Source organism: Balaenoptera musculus, chromosome 2 (genome assembly GCF_009873245.2).
Source record: "Balaenoptera musculus isolate JJ_BM4_2016_0621 chromosome 2, mBalMus1.pri.v3, whole genome shotgun sequence".
Taxonomy (NCBI): Eukaryota; Metazoa; Chordata; class Mammalia; order Artiodactyla; family Balaenopteridae; genus Balaenoptera; species Balaenoptera musculus.
The window spans coordinates 93,956,588-93,982,574 of NC_045786.1; the positions used below are offsets into that span (position 1 = coordinate 93,956,588).

Sequence of the window (25,987 nt, forward strand, 5' to 3'; positions counted from 1 at the left end):
GTGTACCTGGCTCACAGTTAGGTACTCAATAAATGTTACCACTATATTGACTTGATATAATAAACTAACTCTATGATGTTACAATATCTGCATTCTGAAACGGCCTAAATTCGTCTCATTCTGTATTTATGATAGTTTTATATAACAAACTGAGGAGACAGCCCCCCATCAGAACTTCTTACTTTTAGTAGAAATTTTTAACCACAGCTAAGTATCAGCATCAGTTATCTAAATATTCCACATACTGCTTACATGATGGAAACATTTACATCTAACCAAGTCATAGGCATCTGGGAAGTCTCCCACAAGAATGAAAACATAAAACTAAAATCTGAAGAATAAAGAGGTATTCACAAAATATTCCTTTAAAATCAACCATTCTAGGTTCTGCTGAACAGTATCATCAACCTGCCAAAGTAGTTTAAAATTCTAACACTTAGTATGTCCCTGCCTTCTGGCATGACTACTGTCCATGTCTTAGTATGTCCCCCAACTCCTTGACTACCAGCACCAATCTTATGAAGTTTTCTAGGTCTATGTCAGAAGAGCTGATATAAATAAAAGTATTCACTGTCAGTAAGAGATCAGAATGTAGAAGACAGGGAACCAACATTAATACTAGAGTTCATAATGAGATAAAAACGTTAGAATAAAATATGGTAAGTTTTAGAATAATCTTGTAGTAGAAAAGGCTTAAGATCCAGAGGCCATTAAAAAATAAAAAGATAAATTCAACTATACAAAACACATTCCTGCATAGTAAAAAAACACCATAAATTAAAAAAAAAAGGTAACAAATTGAGAAAAAATGTACAGCAATATGTATTAGCCTTCTATTGCTGCTATAACAAATTACTGAAAACTTAGTGGCATAAAACAACACAAATTTACACAGTTCTATGAGTTGGAAGTCCAAAGGGCTTCACAAGGCTAAAATCAAGGTGCTGGCACTGTTGCATTCCTTTTAGGAGGCCATAGAAGAGAATGGGTTTCTGTGTCTTTTCCAAATCCTACAAGTCATCCACATTCCCTGGTTTGTGGCCTTCTTCCATCTTCAAAGCCAGGAATATTTTTTTCTCTCTGACCCTTCTGCTATAGTCACATCTCTCTCTGACTGCAGTCCCACAGTCAGGAAAGGTTCTCCAGTTTTAAGGATTTGTGTGATTCAATTGGGCCCATCCAGATAATCCAGGATAATCACCCCATATGACAGCTCATAACCTTAATCACCTCTGCAAAGTCCTAACATATTCACAGGTCTGAGGATGAGGGCAAGGACATCTTTGAGGTATGGGGGGGGGGGTTTGGGGGAGGAGGATCAACAACTGTTCTGTTTTAACAGAAAACAAGCACAGTATTTCCTTAAAAATAACTTCCAAAAAAATAAGAAAAAAAATCAACAACCCAGAATAAAATAGGCAAAGTTCATGAACAAAATTCACAGAAGAAAAATACAGGTGCCATGAAATACATAAATCAAAAACCCCTAACTTTATTCAAAATAAGAGGACTGCAAATTAAAGACCATTATTCATTTATCAGATTGGCAAATACCAAGAAATTAGTTAACACAGAAGTTGGTGAGGAGTACGGAAGTATGACATGTTTGGAAGGTTATTTGGAAATATCTATCAAAACTTAAGATGTACATATTTTGTGACTCAGCAAATGCTACTTCTACCCATTTTCTTCTATATGTATAAAATTATACCTTTATAAGCAAAGTTTAAAGAAAAATGTTGTTTTTAACAGAAAAAAAGGATGAAAGCAACCTAAAGAAGACTCAATAGGAAACTAGTAAAATTATGGAACACCTATTCAATGCAATATCATGTAGCCATGACAAAAATAAGGAAGCTCTTTACATTGTCAAAGTAAGCTGATCTCTAAGTTCTATTAAGTTTTTTTTTAAAGGTATGTATGTATGTTCAGTATGCAACCATTTGCAGCAAAAAACACATTCACACATATGCTTGTATATGAATAGAATCTTTACATAATAAAACTGGTAACTGTTTCCCTAGCAAGGGGAAATGAGACAGAGGTACAAGGGTAATTTTCCTTTCATTAAATAACCTTTTATATTTTTTGAATTTTGTACCATGTGTATGTATTACCCATTCAAAAATACATTTACCGAACTCTTATACATACACACACACTCCCTGAAGGGCTATGATCTCAAAACAGTATTTGTCTAGCAGGAGCTAGCACTTGCCATTAACGGTACAATGATGACTGTTTTGCAGAATGCAGATTGATTTGAACAGCCTTGTTCCCCTCCCTGATGTCAAAACCTGCTGAACCCTGCCCTCCCACCAACCTGAGAGAAGCAATACCTCTGCTCTGTTCCCACCTGTTTACAATTTATAGTTCTCTCCAGTCATACACACACACTTGTTCAAACATAAGGACTGGCATCCCAGCTCTCTCCACATACTTCTAAGAACATCCCACAAATCATATCATATGCATGTATTCCTTTGAAAGATGCTGGGCTCATTTTACTACACTTAAAGTAGTTGCTCTGTATAAGGTCACATAGCAAATAAGGTCTTACCTGAAGAAAGCTGGATATTCTCATACTGGATATACAAAAAAGTAGGCATGTCCTAAGACAGGAGATAAAACTCAGAAGGTGGACAGTCAGGAGAAAGGATTCCAGAGTCCTCTCACACCTTAGAACAAGGTTTCAAGAAGGAAAGGTATGCTTGAGGGGTTCCTGGGTGGAAGGAGAAAAATGATTTCTACCCTTTGAAAGCAGACATGTTTAGCAGAGAGGTGTTCCTACAGATGCCATGGACAATCTCTAAATTATAACAATTATCTAGTTTTATTTATTACTCTCCAGAAAGTCTTTCCTGATACCTATCATTGGGCTAGATATCTTTTGTAAATGCTTCCATCATGTAAAGTGTGAGCAGGAGACTCAAATAATTGATATTTGATGGTTAGCTGTGGTTGATAATTTTTATTTAAAGCAAAAAGGAAACAGTACTCTCTTTTTCTGATTTAGGTTAGGTACATTATATCCTCATGAGTATTGCTATGTAGTTATATGAGAAGTTCCTTTTTACCAAGTAGGAAGAAGGCACAGTAGTTTATTACCCTAGTTTCTCAGGGTCTTTAGTAAATTTATACCGCCTGATTTTATCTGTGCCACCAGAGATATTAATGAAAAAATTGTAGGTTTATGCCTGAGATGAAGTAATAATCTTTTGACTGTATCAGGGCAATGGCAATAACATTCAGTGAGAGAACACTGCTCTCTCTGGTCAGGGAACAGACTCAGGGAAATTCAATTGACAGTACTGACGTGGGAATTCTTTCACTGTCAATATAAGATGGCTTTCGCTAATGAAGCCAAAAGAATCCCTTACATTTAATATCCACAACTTCTGAATATGTTGCCAACTCCTTCTATATGGTTCTGTACATGTTACCTTATTTTTAGTAGAGGTGAAGGGCGCTCACTTTTTCAAATGTACCTGCATGCAAGTATTTAGAGTGCAGCTTTGCCCATGCTAAGAATGCATATAACATCTTGGCATTTAATGGCAAGGAACAGAGGAATAACAAGGGTAAGCTGCCAACCCTGCAAATCTAGGATGCCAATTCTTCAGGGGTCAGGCCACAAGCCGAGGATGCTAAAGATATGGAATCAGTGGCAGGGACCCAAATTAATCAGCAAAATAATCTCCTGAGAAAAAGAAAGTATCTCCACATTCAATATTAAAAATCACCAACATCTGAGAGTACGGGTTATGGCTAACACTTGAAGATAAGTCCTATGAGTACCTCCATAAAATAGGCATTTAATAAATATGTGTACAACTGAATCCAGAAATAAAAAATAAAATCCAATGAAGCAGCATGAAGACTTCTCAGCTCTTCTTATAAATACCTACCAAGAGTGTTCAGTGGTTCTTACAATACCTATCAAGAGAGAAGTAGAGAGCACGAGGTGGCTTGAACACTTAATCAAATGATAAGAGAGTCAAAATTTAGGAGCCTTCAGTGATGGAGGTACATAAATACACAATGTTAATAACACTATCCTATAGCAGGAAGTTTATAGAGTTCCTCTGAAAATGCCACATTAGTCTGGGAATAGAAAGTACAATGGTAAATAGCTAATCCTAACTGTGCAATTGTGGGACCTTTGAACATTTTTTTCCTTCCAAATTCAACATAAATGGATTCAATTTTCACTGAAAATTGAATACCCTACAGCAGTGCTGTCCAATCGAAATACAACGCAAGCCAAATACATAATGTTCAACTTTCCAGTAGTTAGAGTAAAAAAGTAAAGAGGAGGATGGCCATGAAAATGGTAGAAAAAGGAGCTCTAAGAGCCCATCCCACAACACAAATACTAAAAAAAGAAAAGAACAAAAATTGCCAGGCAACTTTGTCAGAACTCTAGAAAACAGTCAAAGGTTTACAATGATGAAGCAAATGCTAAATCAAAAGGCAACTTTAAAATGGTAGGAAAGCTTTGTGGCACTTTTACTTGCCAGTGGTCTAACCTCACTTCCCAGCCCTGCCTCAGCAGTGGTCTTTTTTTAAAAAATAAATAAATTTATTTATTCATTTATTTTTGGCTGTGTTGGGTCTTCGTCGCTGCACGTGGGCTTTCTCTAGTTGCGGCGAGCAGGGGCTACTCTTCGTTGCAATGTGTGGGCTTCTCACTGCGGTGGCTTCTCTTGTTGTGGAGCACGGGCTCTAGGCGCACAGGCTTCAGTAGTTGTGGCACGTGGGCTCAGTAGTTGTGGCACACGGGCTTAGCTGCTCCGCGGCATGTGGGATCTTCCCAGACCAGGGCTCAAACCTGTGTCCCCTGCATTGGCAGGCAGATTCTTAACCACTGCACCACCAGGGAAGTTCCATCAGCAATGGTCTTAAAGATGACAGTCTGCATTCTCAGTATGGGATCCTGGTCCCTGGTTCCAGAGAGAGCACAGCAGACCTTAGTCTCAAAGAATCCTGTCTGGAGCTATGTGAAGGACTGACACAAGGCGTTTGCATTCCTCAAACACATCGTAAGACAAATGAACGACCAGCTGCTGCTGGGGGCAAAATATCACAATGAGGCCAACAACAGATGTACCAAAAGCCTGGAAGGTAAAGCTGCGGAGACAGTTTTTCTAGGGAATTAAGAAGCCATATGCATACCCAGGGCAGAACACATGTTCAGAAAAGATCTGGGAAGACCCAAAGTCTTCATCTAGGCTCAGCACAAGCAGGAAGTAATGGGTAAGGCAGAGTTGTAAACGGCTTGGCTAAGCATTAAAGGAGTGCCATGATACAGAAATAATCTGCAAAGAATGGGAGAGTTTTCCTTCCTTCCTCCCTCCCTCTCTCTTTTTTTAAACTCCTGGTGTTTAAGAAAATCTTTGTCAAAACACAAAAGGATCACAGGCAACAGGAACAGAGACTTCAGAGACCACACATGGCAAAGAATAAAGACTTTACAAAAATAGTTTAGAAAAACAACCAAACAACCACAGCCCAAAGCCAGCCACAAAACAAACCCTGAAGAATGGGAAGAATACAAGTTCCCGAGTTATCACATTAAAATATTCAAACTGCTCAATTTTCAACAAAAATTTATGAAATATGAAAAGAAACATGAAAGTATGGCCCAGTCACAGATGAAGTTAATGGAAGCTGTCCCTGATGAAGCAGAGATACTGGACTTACTACACAAACACTTTAAGTCAACTGTCTTAAATATACTCAAAGAGGTAAAGGAAACAAGGAAAACAATGTATGAGCAAATAGAAAATATCAATAAAGAAACAGAAATTACAAAAAGGAGCCAATATTAGCCATAAAAAGGAACGAAATTGGGTCATTTGTAGAGATGTGGATGGACCTAGAGACTGTCATACAGAGTGAAGTAAGTCAGAAAGAGAAAAACAAATATTGTATATTAACACATATATGTGGAATCTAGAAAAATGGTACAGATGAACCAGTTTGCAAGGCAGAAATAGACACAGATGTAGAGAACAAACATATGGACACCAAGGGGGTTTGAAAGTGGAGGGTGGTGGGGGTGGGGGTGGTGTGATGAATTGGGAGATCGGGATTGACATGTATACACTGATGTGTATAAAATGGATAACTAATAAGAACCTGCTATATGGTGCTTCCCTGGTGGCGCAGTGGTTGAGAGTCTGCCTGCCGATGCAGGGGACATGGGTTCGAGCCCTGGTCTGGGAGGATCCCACATGCCGCGGAGCAACTGGGCCCGTGAGCCACAACTGCTGAGCCTGCGCGTCTGGAGCCTGTGCTCCGCAACAAGAGAGGCCGTGATGGTGAGAGGCCCGCGCACCGCGATGAAGAGTGGCCCCCGCTTGCCGCAACTAGAGGAAGCCCTCGCACAGAAACGAAGACCCAACACAACCAAAATAAATAAATAATTAATTAATTAATTAATAATTAAAGGTGCTAATAATTTAAAAAAAAAAAAAAGAACCTGCTATATAAAAAATAAAATAAAATAAAATTCAAAAACAAAATAGTAGCCAAATAGAAATTTGGGAGCTGATAAGTACAGTACCTGAAATGAAAACTTCATTAAAAGGTTTCAACAGCAGATTTGAGCAAGCAGAAGAATCAGTGAGCTTAAAGATATGTCAACTGAAATGACCCAATCTGAGGTGCAGAAAGAAAAATGAATGAGAAAAAATAAGCAGAGCCTAAGAAATCTGTGGGATGCTATCAAATGTACCAATGTATGTGTAATGGGGAGGCTCAGGAGAGAAGCGAAAGGCGCAGAAAGAATATCTGAAGTGCCAGAAAACTTTCCAAATTTGATAAAGATATAATAAATCTACACATCGAAGAAGTCAAACTCCACAATGGATAAACAAAGAGATAGAAACTGGAGTTGTTGAAAGACAAAGAATCTTGAAAGCAGTGAAAGAAAAGCTACTCATCATATACAAGGGAATCTCAATAAGATTAACAGCCGACTTATAGCAAACAATGGAGGCCAGAGGCAGTGGGATGACATATTTAAGGTGCTGAAAGAAAAAAAATGTCAACCAATCTATACATAGCAGAAGTACCCTTCAAAAATGAAAGAGAAATTAAGACATTCTCAGATAACTAAAGGGCTGAGGGAGTTTGCCTCTATCCTTGGGGATGAAATGAAAGGACACTAGATAGTAACTCAAAGCCATATGAAGAAATAAAGAACTCTGGTAAGGGTTATTACATAGGTAAATATAAAGCTATTATTACTGTATTTTTGGTTTTTAACTTCTCTTCTTGTCTACAGTAATTATAAATCTATATTAATGGGCCCATTAAAGTATAAAGATGTAAACTGTGACAATAACAACATAAAAGGGAGTGGAGATGAACAGAAGCAGAGCTTTTATAGGCTATTAAAGCTAAGCTAGTATCAATTTAAACTATATCAACTTATATACTGTCTATAAGACACTGACTTTACATCCAAAACTACAAACAGGTTGAAAATGAAAAGATGAGAACAGTATTCCATAAAACAAGAGAGCTGGGGTGAATATATTAATATTATTATAAGAAACAGAGGTCATTATATACTGATAAAAGGGTCAATTCATGAAGAAGATGTAACACTTATAAACATATATGCACCAAACAGCAGAGTCCCAAACTATATGAAGTAAACACTGACAACACTGAAGGGAGAAATAGACCTACAGTAATAGTTGAAGACTTTAATACCTACCATACTTTTAATAATGAATACAACATCATCTAATAAAAAAAGAATAAAGTACTGATATGCTGCAACATGGTACCTCACAAATATGCTAAATGAAAAAAAAAAATGCCATACACAAAAGGTCACATACTGCATGATTTCATTTATATGAAATACCTAAAATAGGCAAATCTATAGACAGAAAATAGATTGGTGGTTGCCAGGGGATTAGGGGTATGGTAAAGGAGAAAAACTGCTTAATGGATATGGGTTTGGTTGTTTTCTTTTTTTTTTTGGGCTACACAGCTTTCAGGATCTTAATTCCCTGACCAGGGATTGAACCAGGGCTCTCAGCAGTGAAAGCACAGAGTCCTAACCACTGGACAGCCAGGGAATTCCCATGGGTTTGCGTTTTTTCTTAGGGTGATGAAAAGTTTTGGAACTACACAGAGATGGGGGTTGCACAGCAATATGAATGTACTAAATGCCACTAAATTGTACACTTTAAATGGTTAAATTTATGTTATATGTGAATTTCATCTCAATTTTTAAAAAGTGAACGCAGGTAGAATTAATGTTAATGGTATACTTTAATCCATTATATCCAACATATTTAAATAGATAATACAAAATAATCAATGAGGTATTTTACATTTTTTTCATACTAAGTCTTTGAAATTTGGTGCACATTTTACAAATATAGCATATGTCAATTCTGATTAGTGCTCAATAGTCGTATGTAGCTAACAGCTACCATACTGGCCAGGGAATCTTATTAAGAGATTACAAAAATAAGTTGTCAGGTGAGCATATATTGAAAGAAGACATTCTTAAAATCTGGAATACTTACTTTCTATCTTACAACACTTGTAGGTAATCTCCAGTACTTTCTCTTTTTTATAAATTGAAGTAGCCACCGAAGAAATAAATATATGCATAATCCTACCTTCGACCATATTTTCTCCCCTGGAATGGTCTTTACAGCTAGGTAAAAGACCATCACTTAACTCTCATCTTGTCCTTTAGAGACTATAAAGGCTTCTCCTTCTGGTGAATTCAATGTATTCATCACATATCTTTCAGGCAGTTATTACCCTTATGATTCCTCTAAAATTATCTTCTATTATTTAACTTCCAATTCTCCAATTTATCACATCTTAAACTTCCCTGCCCACCTGTATGTAGTGCCTCGTATACAGCAAGAACTTAACATTCAACATTTTCCTGTTCCATCGTAACTCTCTCCCTACTACAACTAATAAACAATATTTCATATGCAGGTAATGATGATACCAAAACGACACCTGCAACATCCTCGTAGCAATTCAGGGGCTATTCTTTAGCTCCTTGATTGATAGTTCAGTTAGGAGGGAATGAAACCCCATGCGTATGAAATCATGAATGCATGGAAACACTCCTGGCTTAAAAGCCCCACATTCCATATAAGAGTCAAAATATCTTGTAACACACAGTCCATGGACATAGCTCCTTGAAGTCCTGGCAAGGGATATACCCACGTGTAAACAAATACACCACGTTCAGGGCAGAGCAAAGCTCTGGCTTTCCACCAGGTATATATATTTAGTTCATTCACAATCCTCCCCATGCAGATGCCGTTTACCAATCAGCAATGTTGCCTACTAACACAACTGACATTCTATCTTCATCAGGATTCCAGACGACCGGAGCTTAACCCAAAGTCATTTTCCATAAAGGAGAATAGATTTGGTTAGGTCTTTATTATGTAAAACAGAGTAACTGCTAAGTAGATGGGGACACATTTACATACATACATAAGGAGGTGCTCGCTCAATGTAATTCAGTTTATTAATATCAACAATCAGACTATGGATATTACCTAATTATATGTAACTTATTCATTGTAATAATATTCTGTTTAAGACTAAAGTTTCTTAATGTATGTATTTCTAATAATGAGTTGTAAAAATGAAAACATTGCTGCTTTCAACAAGTAAAATATCCTCCAACAACATCTCAACTAAAATGTCACTGACAGAGGCAGAAAAATATTCTAGTCACACCTTATTTAAAAAGTGGACTGTGACAGAACATTTAGAAATAGCATCAGATGTGTATCCGGAGTTGTGGGGACAGAGAGCAGGTGAGGAAGTTTATAAGAACCGCCAGTCAATCTGTGCTGGCAGAGTAGATTTTAAAAGTGGGAAGACAGGACATATGCTCCTCCGAATCAAGCCTTCTGAGAAGAAAGTCTGGCAGCTGCCAATTAACCAAAGGCAAAGGGATCCCTTTGGGGATCAAAACAAAGACATTCTCTTGATAACATTTCTCCAGTTAGACTAAAATAACTAAGAGTCAATTTCAGAACTAGTTTTTTTTTCCTTACAGTGAGATTTCTTTAACTCCTCAATTTTTCCATACCCAATTACATAGATGGTAAGTGATAGAGCAAAGATTCAAACAAAGGTCTGAATAGAAAGCCTATGCTTTTTATCACTGTTACAACCAAGCAAATGCATGGTTGATATAACTCACTGATATTCTGGTATTCACGTTTATATGTATTCATTTACTTAAAAATAAAATTTTTTAATCTTTCTCCACAGTTCCAAGAAGCTGTTGGATTCTTGTAGAGTAAGTTAAAAAGTAATCTCTCTTGCACGTGTACGTGCACACGCGCGCGCACACACACATACACCCCTGCCCGCATGTGGACATGACATACAAATGTCAACGTGGTAAATTTAGCAGGATCCCTGCTATTGAGTCGTTTGAAGTGTACTGACAAGGCTTCAAACCGAAAGGGTTTTAATTTTAAACAAAACTGACTTCATTTTAAAGTTGACTCTGGTTAAGGTTCCTTATTTATCTCCCCCAACCCAACTAGCTCTAGGTATGCAAAATCCTTGTAGTTGAAGCAGAGAATGCCTCTTCTCATAGTTCAAAAGTCGTGGAATTGAGTCTCATGTCTCTGATTTGTCTGCCCTGAACTAATCACACCCATGGAGGGTCAACCCACTCAAACCAAAAGGCCTAAAAGTGAAGGAATGACTTCCGCCAAGAAAAGTACCTTTCCTTGGTACTTTTTACTTGGACCTTTTAATAGAAGAATAATCAAGGTATACTTGGCATACTAAAACAATAGATGACCATTACAATATTGAAGAAGGTAACATGGGCTTGAATTCAAGATAAGGTAAAAAATTAATCAAAATGGGCTACACATCATGAAAGAGGACATACAAGTATGCAATGAAAGTTATTCTTGCTTGAGTTGGAATATTACTGAAGACAACAAAAATGAATTACACTAAATAGGAATCCTACTGGCGAAGGATACTCAAAAGGGAACTATTCTAAGCTTCTGCGTAGGGAGGATGTAATTAAATTGATATCTAAGAGTAATTATATTGAAAAATAGGATCAGGAAACCTTGGAATATTCAGGAAGCAGAGCGAGAAAGGCAGCTAGGAAGATGTTATTTGAATCCAAATGCTATTTCAATAATGAAACCTGGGAAAGCAGCAGTATCTTTACAGAATGAAGTTCAAGGTAGAATCCTCAATCTATTCTTTTAAACAAAACTTACAAACAGAACAAATATTATGAAAATAAGGAGAGGATACAAAAAATACAGTAGTCAAAGATAACCTCCAATACTGTAAGCTTGTAAAGATTCAGTCCAGTGGTAGTACACAGAGTGTAAATGATGCAGAATAGAATCTGTTGTTATCTAGAATAAGAGTTGTCATCGATTGTGGTAAGAACACTCAAAGGAATTAACTAAAAAGCCATGGGGAGCATAAGTAATTCAACAGTCCCTAGCACATAATAGATATTTGATAAAAAATCAGATATATGGATGAATGGATTGGATGTCTTTTACAAGCCAAATATCATATTAAACAGAAAGTATCCAAAGATGAATAAGACACAGTCCCTGTTCTCAAAGAAATCACAAGACAACTAACTTGAATAAGTAATAAGGGCAATAATTTTTTAAAATTACCATCAATTCTGGTAATGGAAGCTTCAAAAATGAAACAGAAGCCTGTAAAAAAAAGAAAAGTAGAATATAGTGAGACTGAGCTTTGGGAGAAATACTCTTTCTTTTAAGGAGGAAGAGAGGAGTCAGTGATAGGGGTCAGAGTACTTAAGATCAGTGGGAAAATCTGAGGAATACAGTGTAATGAAAACCAAGACAATGGTTTGCCTTAAAATGCAAAAGAGAAGCCTAGTTTATTGGAAACATGATTTGAAAGCAAAAGTACTAATGGATTGATACAATAAATGTAGAACACTCATTTCTCCAGCAATAGAGAATAAAGTAATAATTCAGATTCTGTTAGTATCTTTTTGTTAAACAAATCATTTTAAGTAAGACTGTCTGTTAGAAAGGAATTAATAGCTATAAATCAAAGTTTGAATTTTCTACCTCTTCTCATTTCACAGAAGACTCAGATTCAGCCTATAAAGATACCTCTAATAGTATCTTAGGTCTTAACGCAAAGGCCAAAAACAAACATAAATGAACAAAAATAGTAAAGTGCTTATAATACTTGTAGTGGTGGGGACTGTGGCCATCTAAAGGGAATATGTAATACTCCATTCTAGCAGCTGCCTTGCAGGAATGCAAGCTCAGTATTACGAGAATGTTTTGATCTTTTTAGAGAACCTGGAAATCCTGCCTATATGAAGTCCCCTGACTTCTTAAATACTGGCTCATTTATATGTGGACTGGTTTCACCTGCAGTTTTCATCTTCTGTTTTAAATAAATAATGAATCTTTAGTTCAACTGAAATAAAAATTGTTTTTATCCACTTTAACCACTGCATTCATCTCTCTTTTTAACTAAAACACTATGCAATAAACATAGGATTTGGCATCTCCTACAGAATGCGAGAAATACGAAACAGCAATTAACCAATTAGTACTTTATCCTTAATTCCCTAAACTAAATGTCACTTTAATACTTTTTTTCATTTCAAAGTGCTGAATACACTTTGCTCTTAAACACGAAACACAAAACATGTAAAATCCCAACAAATTTATTTAATAATGACCACATGAGTGACCAGGAATCATGGCCAAACTTGCTCCAGATAAAAATTCCACTGGTTCAGAGGTTCCTAAACTCATGTCCAAGGGTTGGCTCATTCTGTGAGTATTATCTGGAGAACTTTAAAAAAAACACAGGCTGCCAAGGTCTACTGGTCTACTCCCTTGATTCCTAAAGGATGAGGCTTAGGAAAGCTGTATTTTAAATTTCTTAAAGAGTCCTGATGTGTAGCTGTATTTAGGAATAACTATTTATTCAGAATATTAATAAACTGTAAAACTAATCTTAATTTTGAATACATTAGAACTGAAAATCTGTCACTATAAATTCTACTTAGGGGCTTCCCTGGTGGCGCAGTAGTTGAGAGTCTGCCTGCTAATGCGGGGGACACGGGTTCGAGCCCTGATCTGGGAGGATCCCACATGCCGCGGAGCAACTGGGCCCGTGAGCCACAATTGCTAAGCCTGCGCGTCTGGAGCCTGTGCTCCGCAACGGGAGAGGCCGCGATAGTGAGAGGCCCGCGCACCGCGATGAGGAGTGGCTCCCGCTTGCCGCAACTAGAGAGGGCCCTCGCACAGAAACGAGGACCCAACACAGTCATAAATAAATAAGTAAAAAAAAAAAAAAAAAAAAAAATTCTACTTAGAATAATTTATTTCCGATCACTTCAGGCAATATAGTCGGACAGGTTACTCTAGTATTAGGCCTTAGATAATCTTAAAAATTAAAGTTCCAAAGGAAAGCACTAATTCAAGAATTCAACAGTCAGAACTAAAATACTGATTTAAAATAGCTTGGCAATCTAAAGTCCTTTAATAGCTCCTTAGCATGACTTACAAAACAACACCTCTCTGACTACCTCTCTCCAACCATAACAGCATTCTTTCCACGCTTTAAACAGTCTCCCTCTACCCCAGGTCCTCTGCAGTTACTTGGAGACTCCCCTGAGATATGCTATTGGCTTCCTCCTTAAGCATTAGATAACATGAATCCTCCTCAAATTAGATTCACCCAATCTAAACTAGCCCCAACATCCAGCTTTCCTCCACCCTTATCTATTACACTCTATTTTCCTGGTTTTCTTTTCCTCATAATGCTTATGACTATCTGAAATTATCTTATTTACTTATTTCTTTCTTTTTCTTAAAGATTTTTTTTTTCACGTGGACCATTTTTAAAGTCTTTATTGAATTTGCTACATATTGCTTCTGTTTTATGTTTTGGTTTTTTGGCCCCGAGGGATGTGGAATCTTAGCTCCCCGACCAAGGATCGAACCCGAACCCCTTGCATTGGAAGGCAAAGTCTTAACCACTGGACTGCCAGGGAAGTCCCTTATTTACTTATTTCTTTAGGTATTTATTTTCTGTCTCCTATTAATAGGACTTATGTTCCATGTGAGCAGGGACACTGTTTTCCTTGTTCACTAGAATGTTATCTGAGATATAGTAAGTGCTCAATATGTATGTAATTGTTGAATAAATGAACAGAAAAACATACAAAACACCCCAATTTTACTTCTAACTTAAATGTGCACATTGATAAACCTCTATGACGACAATAAAATGTTTTATACAATTTTTAGTACTAAGCAAGATTAAAATAGGAAATTTCCCCTAGCTTCCTCTACCTTCCTCCTCTGAGCTCCCTTCCTCCAGAAACAGTCATTCCCCTGTGCCTTTGTGGTCAAGTAATTTTGACTTGGGGCAGGTAAGCCTAAGAGCCTCCAAAACCAACTCTAATGACACTGAGAGTTGCAAGCAGGTACATTCTTACAATCCTAGCAAAACCCAGAAGATATAAAATTTGTCTCAACTATGTGTCATTCAGGGAAGACTACCTCAGATCTCAGAGTGATTTGTCTACCCAGGAAATAAGTGCACTCTGGATCCGATGAAAGGGGAAGGATGAACATAGGTAAACTAGAAAGAAGCGGAACAGTGAAGGAAGGAATAGAGTGGTTTTCCTGATAGAACACTACTTTATGCAAAGGGTACTTTTTTCTTCAAGGAGTTCACCATCTAAATTGCATTATTAAATAGCATGATAGACAATACAAATAGCAACATAATAATGTGCACTATAAATAAAAATACACAGAAACAGAGCAGGAGCAGAGTTTTAAATATAAATTTGATAAATTTAATAAAGTAGGATGATACTATTTTTACATAGTTTGCAGCCCAAGATTCAAATGCTGAAAAGGGAACTAATCTGGGAATTAAGAAACACTGTTTCAGAAAAACTTTACTACCTTGAACGATGCTTTAAAAAAATTTTTTAATTCAACATTAGTTCTTGAAAATATTCTTGGTAAAGAAATATTAGAAAAATACTTCCCTAACATGGTAAAAGCTATTAAAAACTCAATGATTATTACATACCTCTAAGTGAAACACCTGAGATGCTTCTATTATAGCCAGTTATAGGACATTACTGAGGAAGTTAAAAAAATTAATATTGCAGTTATATGATTAAAGAGGAGTGAGGAAGGAAAAGAGAAATGAAATACAAATATTGATTTAAAAATTATCCTTATTTGTAGATTATACGATTGCTTATCTAAAAAAACACAAGCAGGGACTTCCCTGGTGGTCCAGTGGTAAAGAATCCACCTTCCAATGCAGGGGACGTGGGTTCGATCCCTGGTTGGGGAACTAAGATCCCACATGCTGCGGGCCAACTAAGCCCACGCACCACAACTAGAGAGCCCGCGTGCCGCAAACTACAGAGCCCACATGCCACAACTAGAGAGAAGCATGAGCGCCACAACTATAGAGAAGCCAGCACACCACAACGAAGAGCTTGCATGCCACAATGAAAGATCCCACGTGTCTCAAATAAGACCCGACACAGCCCACCCCCCCCCAAAAAAACAAGCAAATGTATTAGAAAAATAAGGAAGACTTTCTGTTTCCAGACCAGCCCATAAGAAGCTTGGAAGCCACCAATCTATGCTAACAACAAGTAAAAAGCTGAACAAAGTTAAAAATCAACAACAGTTCTTAGATCCATAAGAGAAGTGAGGTCACAGGGCAAACCACTGCCCCCAAACTTGGAGAGCCAGGCAGATGAATACAGAGAATGACAATTTATTGTAACAGAAACGCAAGAGCAGAGAGCTCTTTGGGAAACAGTGCTGGGGGAGGGGAACCTGAGGTATAATTGATGAATTGCTGGAGGCTCAGTGTGGAAAATTCTGAGATTAAAAACTCCAAGGGGACCCAGTCATCGAAATGCCCCCCACTTTTGTGAGTTTTACCCCTTGGCACTCTACCAAGTCCTCACAGTGAATATCAGAGAAAAATTCCCTCATATTTCCAGATGGGGGAAAGGAAGCATTTTGAAATACATGGAGCACACTGTTCTTAACAAAGTTTGCCCTCGGGAGAAATTATTTAACCAGAGTCTAACCTCCTAAAGTTGTATCAGAACCTAACTGACCTAAGGGAAGGTAAATAAATACCCAGCTACAGCCCACTCCAGCCATCTTGTCCTACCTAAGAGGGGTGAGGGAGAAACAAAGAAGCATTTGAGAAGTTCACAGTCCAGAGACATAGGATCACAAAAGACTAAGTTCTGGAGACCAAATGTTCAGCAATGTTATTGTAATTAACAATACTGTATTATATACTTGAAGTTTGCTAACAGGGTACATCTTAATTGTTTTTACCACCAAAAAGAAAAAAGAAAGAAAAATAAAAAAGATAACTATATGCTGTGATAAATATGTTAATTACACTGACTTGGTGATTATTTCATAATATATACGAATATCAAAACACCAAACTGTACATCTTAAGTATAACCAATTTTTATTTGTCAATTATAACTCATTAAAGCTGGAGGAAAAGAAGACCTAATAATAGAACTATAAAACACTTCCCTACCCCCCTCACATTTTACCAGGGCATTATTAAAGGCCTATTTACAGCAGTTCCTTTCAGCCAATACATCATGTCTGGCTATCAAGAAAAAATTACAAGGCATACGAAAAGGTAACAAACACAATTTAAAGAGACAGAGCATCAGAACCAGACTCAGATATGACAGAGATGTTGGCATTATCAAACCAAGAATTTAAAACAACTGTGATTAATACGCTACACCATCAAGAGTAATCCCTAATGTAAACTATGGACTCTGAGTAATAATGATGTATCAACATAGATTCATCAATTGTAACAAATGTACCATTCTAGTGGGGGATATTGACAATGGTAGCAGATAGGCATGTGTTTGCATAGGCAGTATGTGGGAAATCTGTACCTTCCACTCAATTTTGCTGTGAACCTAAAACTTCTCTACAGAAATAAAGTCTGTTAAAAAAAAAAAAAAGTGCAGTGTAGCAGTTGGATATAAGAAATAATTAAAAAATTAACTGGCTTTCTTATTTACCAGTGAATTAAGAAATTACAATACAAAAAGAGCCAATCTACAATAAAAAATATATAAAATTACTAAACTAAAATGCGTAGGATCAATATAAAGAAATCTGTAAAACTTTAATGAAGAGTATAAAGGACCTGAATGAATAAAAGGACATTTTATTGTATGTTTTCTAAAGATAATAATTCTATCTAAATGCTGTTTATTTGTTGGAAATTCAGTTTAAAATATCAGTGGGGGGCTTCCCTGGTGGCGCAGTGGTTGAGAATCTGCCTGCCAATGCAGAGGACACGGGTTCGATCCCTGGTCTGGGAAGATCCCACATGCCGCGGAGCAGCTGGGCCCGTGAGCCACAATTACTGAGCCTGCGCATCTGGAGCCTGTGCTCCGCAACAAGAGAGGCTGCGATAGTGAGAGGCCCGCGCACCGCGATGAAGAGTGGCCTCCGCTTGCCGCAACTAGAGAAAACCCTTGCACAGAAACGAAGACCCAACACAGCCATAAGTAAATAAATAAATAATAATTAAAAAATATATATATATATATCAGTGGACTTTTTTGGGGAAAAAGAAGGTAACAACAACAAAAAAAAGTGTCTAAGTATATTTAGAAGCCAAGAACATTTGAGTGATCTTTTAAAAATATAAGTCAGGTCACATGACTCTTGCTCAAAACCCTGCAAGAGCTACATATTTCATTCACAGTAAGAGGCTAAGCCCTAAGACTCAGTTTTAGAGAAATAAAAAGATAAAATGTGAATAATACACCTTAAAACTTCACAACATGATGTCATCATGGCTATCCTTTAGTAGCAGAGTTAGAGGTTACCTTTATTCTCTTCTTTTATAATCACAAAAACAATAAAAGTACCAAAATGAAACAAAGCAATCCAAGGTCTAATAACAAACATTTAATAGCAAACATTTACGTAGCTCTTACCATATGCCTAATCTATTTGGGACTTATCTTTAATTCTGATGATAACCCTGCAAAAGGGTGTTATTCTATATTACAGATAAGGAAACTAAAGTTTCAAGAGGTTAAGTAACTTACGTCACTTGCAAGTGACTGAGCAAGGATTTAAAACCCATGCTGTTCTAGTTCTGCTCCACAACTTATAGCTGTGACTAGAAAGTAAAAAAAAAAGTCGCTCTTTACTCCCAGCTTCATTTATGTAAAAGTAAGAATAATATTTGGAATAAATATTCTTTATCAATTATATTTTCCATTTTTCTACAATTTTATAAGTCTAAATATAAGGTCAGAGCATCTACTTAAAAAAATGATTCCACAATCATGACTCCCCCTTCTGCAGAGAAACAAGTCTCAAATCTGTAATCCTAATTTCACAAAGTAAACATGTCCACCCTGACAACATACCCTTTATATAAAGCCCAATACCACTCCATCCCCTGACCCCAAAAATGTTCAGCAACCTAGTATACCTCATGGAAATCCACTAAAACTCAGGAGAAGCTTTTCAATTATGAGCAACATTGGATTTAAATCAGCATCGTGGTCCTCATACACAGTAGTTTAAAAAACAAAACAAAAACAGCATGCCAGTAAGGCTCCTACTAACCTACAAGCCACGGTCCTCATGTGAAATTAAAAACAGGGAATGGTGAAATAAAACAACCATCGCCAAACTTTAATCATCAAGTTAAACAACCATCAGCAAATTTTAATCATCAAATTATAATCTATAAACTTTCATTTTAAAATCTGTAATAAGTAAAGGATTATAGTTAAGATATAGAGAATATATTTCCCATTAGTATTAGGAAATAGGCAAAGATAAGAATTTTCAAGTGTTTCTAATATCCAAAAACTCAAACCAGTCTAATACCACTTATCTATCTAGGTCAGCAGCTTTTATATCAGACACAGCTGGAATGAATCAAACATACCATCCATGGTTTCTTGAGCAGAATAAGGAATGCTTAATGAACATATAGTAAAATCACACCTATTTCCAAAAAGATGTATACATGGGAACATATATGATCTCAGTAATGCTGGCGAAAGCATCAAGGAGTGAAAGCTTTTTCATTCCACAGATAAAATTCATATAGATATTCCACAGATAAATTTAAAACAGCCACAAAAACATACTTTCTTTGCCCTATAAGAGCTCATAGCATCTACTAAAGAGGAAGGTATGTTGAAATGGGTAGGAACTTTACATTTAAAATTTTCAGGAACTTCCTATAAGTGAACATGAATTGAATATGTGTGATGTGTGCTTTCCTTTAAACCAAAAGATTAACAGATGATTTTTTCTTCATCCATACATCTCAAACTGTGAGGTACTTCTCCAAAGGTATGCATTTTATTTTTATACAGAAAAATGTGCCATTTTCAGAAGGTGGAAACTTCAAATCAGAGTGGTGTACTAAGTGTATAAAAATTAAAAAGCATAGAACTTAAGCAGTTATAAGGAACCTGAAAGACATAGACTAACACAACACACAACACAGGTTAAAGAAAAGATCCGTTTTGAAAAGATCTACATTGATGATCATAATTCTTTTTAACTCAGTTTGAAAATAACAAGTTGTGAAACTCCCAACTTCAGGAGACAGTCCATTCCATTATTAGCCAACTCACATCATTAGGAAGTTGTCTTCTTCATAAAACAAAAATTTACATCCCCACCCTTTAACCTCCATCTGGTTTTTTTCTCAGGAATAAGAGAATCTAAGTTTACTCCAAATATTTTATGAGGTTTTTAATTATCTGGAGATAGCTAACATTTTTTGCTGATCAACTCTTCCCAAGCTCAACATGACAAGTTCCTATGACTCTTCCTCATCTAACCTAGTTTCGAAATATCTCATCATACTGGTAGATTATGAATTTGTCACAATGGCTATGTGTGTGGGGGAAAAGAATAAATAACAACTTTTTAGATATGGATGTTAGGTGATGGGCTAAGCTCACTCACTAGGCAAAGCAATTCACTGCTTTCTCCTTTAATGTGCCATCCATTTTACAGCCACATTCCTGAATGATGGTCAAGAGTTCACATTCTAAGTAGTCCTTTTAGTTATAAGAGATGCTAAATAATTTGCACTTACTCGTTCTTGTTTGGTTTTGCAAACAGTTGGTTTTGCTTACAAAAGAAAATGTAGTTTGCTGGTCCACATACACACTCATTAACTTCCTGAATACAGTGCTCAACCAAATGTCCTAAACAACTGAGGCTAAAGTATCACATTTTTCATCTCATCTATTTTTAGATAAAATAGATTTAGTAGCCTAACTCAATTATAATTACCATCACAAAAACAATAATGGATTTTTTTTAAAAACCTGGGACTAAGACAGTTGATTAACAGTGATTAACTTTGGATGATAAGAATCTACATGACCTTTACCTTCTTTGCATCTTTTACTTTTCTAAAAATTAAATAAACAACTCACCCACAAGCTAAATAAACTATTTCTTGCCAAGATCCTGCTGACTAGCATGAGGATCTGAACTGTGCTTTCAGAGATGCTTTTTCATTTACCTGTTGTTCCTATTAATGAAGGGATTCTGATTAAAATCCCTTTAAAATCCCTTTAAAAAGGCAAATCAGATATTTCTCTTCCAACTTACATTAGCTATATTTTAGGCATTATTGTTGATTACTGGTATCAATGATTCCTGAAAGTAAAGAAGAGGATGACATCCCTAAATAAATTATTTCCCTTAACAGATATTGGGAAAAAAATCTACAGTGGAAAAAAACATAGAATTAACAGTCAAAAATCAAAGTTTCCACTGAGACTGATACAATGCAACTGTAACATTTTGGGCAAATTATTTTATCATTCCAGGCCTTAATACCCTCATCCAAAAAACTTAAAGAGACAAGATGCTATTTAATCGAAATCCTTTCTCATTCTAAATTTCTTTGATTCCATGAACTATCCAAGACTTGTAAAACTATCCCAGGTAGTCCATCATAAATAGTTGTCAATTAATACTTAGTATTTATTCTACAGTATGAACTTTTAAAGTTTCTTTGCAACGAATTAGTTACTTCTACTACTACTACTATTAATAGCAGCTAACACTTCAGTACTTGCTATTTACACAGTTCAATGTTTTACATGGATTACATTTAATCCTCACAATAATCTTCCAAAACATATAATTATTATCCTCATTTTACAGACATGATTTACAAAAGTCCAAGATCACAAAACTGGTAAGTGACAGAACTGGGCTTCCAACCTTGGCAGAATGAACTCAAAATCCCCCATGGAGGTATACAGAATAAACTCGTTCATCAAACCCTCAACATGACAACTAACAGACACTCTGAAACTGTGAATACATATATAACAGAAACAGTACTTCACACAGTAGGCAGTATAAAACTTGGATTTAAAACCACTTTATGATATTTATTAAACTTTATGATCTTAGGCAAATCACTTAAGTCTCTTTGCTCACATGGAATATGGGAAAAATAGTATCGACTCAAGAAGATACTGTAAGAATTAAAAGCAACAACATAAAGTGCTTACGTAAGTGTGCTTAGCAAACATATCATATATGGTTGCATAATATTACTAAATTAAGTGGCAATGTATTAAAAGGAGGCACATAAATATTATATATTAATCTAAATACTATATATTCATTTAGCATAATTTATACATAATATATAAATCTCTAAGCCATTTGGATTCATGGATAATGAATCAACTTATTTTATTTTTCTTCAGCTAAGACAGCAAAAGAGATGATTTATTGTACACATGTTACATTCTCAGCCACAACTGAGAACAGAACTAGTCCAGAATATCACAGGTCCAGGGCAAAGGACCAAAGGGGACCGTTTTGATACGAGCAAGGTGGGTCTTTCCAAGGTGGTTGAGGCGATCGTAATGGTCATGGATGTTCCAGATTCGTTGAGACAACTTCTAGACAGGAGGCAGGCAGTCTGACAATTTGCACCAGCTTGCCTGGACTCTGGCTGCCCTTTGTTTCTGCTCCCGTGGCCTCCACGGGTACGAGTATACTTGGACCTCTGCCTCACCTTTCTTCTTTTGCGCTTCAGCCTGCACATGCGCTGCTTCCTCCACTTCGCTCTCACGGGGCGGACGTTTCTCAGAAGATGGCGCTAAGGCCGAGAGCCATGGATAATGAATCAATTTACAATAGCGATACCACCTACCTCAACCCCTTAACTACTGAGGGGGAAAAAAAAAAAAGCCACATAGTAAACAAACAAAAAAACATTCTCAGCACAATGTCCTCCCAAAACATATACTCAAATACTACCAATGTCTAGCATACTGCCTTAACCATAGCAAGAATATAATATTTTGGGGACTGCAATGACTATTTTCTGTTTTGAAACAGCTATACCTATTATAATGTTTAATAATTGTCTTGAATATTACGAACTAAAGTGTGCCCTGTTCGTGCCAGGAAAGACAAATAACAGAATTAACGGAAAAGACAAGTGTAAGGAAGGAATTACAGTGATATAGGAGAGTAAGTAGAAAGAACCCGGACTTTGGACAGAGAAGGCCTGAGTTTATGTCCCAACTGTATCACTTTTACCTGGCTGTTACGAACAAGACTTTAACTTTCAGCTTAGTTTTCTTCATCTGTAAAATGGGGTTAGTACCACCAGCATCACCCTAATGCCAATAAGCACACCTACCACTCAGATAATAGTTTCTAAATATAATTCTCCAATAAAAGAAACCAGAGTTCCTTGGATAAATAGGATGACTCTACAGCTGTGGCAGGGAAAATACGAAATGAGCCTAGAACATCTTGTGAAGCCAAAAAGGAAGTGCTCATCTGCGGTCAATTAAGCCGACCGCGCCCTTTTCCCCATGGGGGCCCCGTGTGCAATGGCTGCAAACAGCAGCCTCCTCGGTAGTGTATGCAGCCTGTTGCCTCTATGGGTTGCCCTAAGGGACCTTGGAGACAGCCCTTTCCAGTGGCCATTCATGACTGTCATGCTGTCCCAATCTAGGCTCCAGACAGGTGTTCATGGTGCCTTTGGAAAGCCCCAGGGCACAGTGGCCAGGGTCCACACTGGCCAAGTAATAGTGTCCATCCGCACCAAGCTGCAGAGCAAGGAGCATGTGATTGAGGCCTTCTGCAGGGCCAAGTTCAAGTTCCCTGGCTGCCAGAAGATCCATATCTCCAAGAAGTAGGGATTTACTAAGTTGAATGCAGATGAATTTGAAAACAGGGTAGCAAAAAAGTGGCTCATCCCGGATGGGTGTGGGGTCAAATGCATGCCTAATTGTGGCCCCTGGACAAATGGTGGGCCCTGCATTCATGACAGCCTTAACAGTGTCCCCTCCTTGCTCATGCCCACCAATAAATCCTACTTCCCTGTCAAAAAACAAAAAAAAATATTTAAACAAACAAAACAAAAAGGAAGTGCTCAAAAAATGAAGGAACATGTCAAAAGGCACAGAAACCAGCTTGATGGGGCTCCCAATGGCCAAATCTAGGACAACAGAGTATCAAAATAATGACAGCAATGGATTATTGTCCATACTAATAGAAATAAATAATAAATAAATAAATGGTGGGGAGAAGAGAAAGCTGTCTATAGAATTCCAATTAATAAAGGTGAAAGGAATAATGGAAACAAAATCACCAATTTGGCAAACATCACAATATTTGTTACAGACAAGACTCATAAACAGACATTAAAAATAGTGAGCAAGTGTATAATAGGAAACAGGATATTTACATAATCTCAAAGTATCACCCCCTAGAAGATGCTTATTACACAAAGGATCTACCATTTGAGAAACTGGCAGGCATCATCTTAATCAAATGATCAAAGTTCATATCATCAGCATGGGATATATCACCATCACAGACCTCCTAAAGCATGAAGACACCTTCACTCTATAGTATTGTTGCCCAAAATGTTTAACTTCAATTTAATCAAACTGAAGAACATTCCACAAAATACCTGGCCAGTACTCTTCAAAAAAGTTTCAAAATTATGAAAGAAACACCGAAGAGCTATTCCAGATTAAAGGAGGCTAAGGAGACATGAATACTTAATACAATATGCAATGTTGGATTGTATCCTGAACTAGAAAAAAGGACATTATGGAACTGATGAAACTTGAAATAAGGTCAGTAGATACTATTACATCGATGTTAATTTCCTGATTGGGCTATGTAAGATACTAAAATTTTGGGAAGCCAGTTGAAGAATATATGGATATTCTTTGTATATTTTTTCCTACTTTTTTGTAAGAAAAAATTATTTTGTAGGTCTAAAATTATTTCAAAGTGAGATTATATAAACACACATGAATTTCTGAAGAAACACAGCAATATGAGGAAGACTAGCTTATACTTGTTTTACCAATAACTGCCACATATCTTTGAGCAGCTCTTTAGTATATAATAGTGAAAAAATTCTCAAGATTATGTAGGCTGGTAAGAGGCAATGTTCATGTAATCCCTTCAGTGCTTCTACCTTGACATCTCTGCCCATAAAATCTCCAATTTTTAATACAAATAATTAAGAGGAAACAGAGAAAAATTACAGTAGGTTCAGTAGGTTCATGACAAGTTATGTGAGGAGTCTGGAACCACAACTGTGTACTTCACCTAAAATGCCCCTTAGTCTTCCTATCAGAAATTTAGGCTGTCTGAACCATTTATCTGTCTTTGAACGACATATCTCATGCTCTTACACTAAAGCCTGACCCAACTGGGCTAGACAATTACAAATTACTCATTTCAAAGCTCTTGCTAGTCAGACATGATTTTTTAAAAAGGAAAGACTAAAGTCATTCACATCCTATAAATAAACATTAATATATAGAACTTTATAATACATAATGTGTGAAGTTATAAAAAGACTAAGTTCATAGTAATCATCTACCCTTAGCTCTAAGTTGTTAAGACACTAAATCTTTTGCCTTTCTTACACAATCTATCCTACTTCAAAGTGAACTGAAAGACAAGACTATAGCTACTTTGTCAGATCACAAGACTACTGAACTATACACAGTTACACATAACATGTAAACATGTCTCTTCAAAATGAAGTAATTTTTACTTTCAATGTTTTTCCTCACTCTTCTGGGACAACTGTATTTTCCCCTAGCAGAGAATCAAGTCCTTCATTACCAAAGAACCAATCATGTATTTCTAAGAGCAGACTGAGAACTCTGTGAAGGCAAAGACCCAGATTTTACTCATCTACATCCCCAAAGCCTATAGGCTTAACACCTGGAATCTCAAAAATGTTAGTTTCCAATCCTTTCTCTGGCATATAAGAAAGGCTCAATAAACGTTTACTGTAGCTGTTTCATTCAGCATCAGCACTAATGACTGTGCCAAACCTAAGAGCAATGTAAAATCCAGAAGAAGGACTAAATTTGACTAATGAGAAATGCTGCAACATCCTGATCTCCATCTGTTTGGCTGCTTCTATCAGCCTACCACTCCAACACACGTGTGATTGATCCTTTAGGGCCCACTGCACCGAAAACATTTAACTACCACTAAATGTGCAGCACACATATAACGGATTTGAATTAACAGACTTTTCTTTACTGAAACAGTTCTAAATACTATTTTTACAGAACCTAAACACTTTAACATCTGAGGTTTAGATAATACCCTACTTTGGCAAGATATATGGATAATTAGGTGTATATTATTGGGTCTAGAATTTTGTCATTCAACGTTAAGCAAATAAATTCTCATCTATCACTACAATTAGAATTTTAAAATAACACTTCATCTTAACTCAGTACCTAAAAGGTAAAACAAAAAACAAAACATCTACCAAGCATCTAGCAGATTACAAAGATAATTGGCTTAATAAATAAACTACCTCAAGAACAATA

The 25,987-nt window shown here is 36.6% G+C and overlaps 1 protein-coding gene and 1 non-coding gene across 2 annotated transcripts in view; one reads left to right on the forward strand and one right to left on the reverse strand.

The window, feature by feature from the left end:
- The window catches only part of SPRED1 (sprouty related EVH1 domain containing 1), a 118,810-nt gene that overhangs the window by 76,733 nt on the left and 16,090 nt on the right, over window positions 1-25,987 (reverse strand). The window lies entirely within an intron of this gene.
- On the forward strand, window positions 22,944-23,078 carry LOC118891458. The gene has a single exon (XR_005019029.1). It is a non-coding gene; the product is annotated as a small nucleolar RNA SNORA70 (small nucleolar RNA).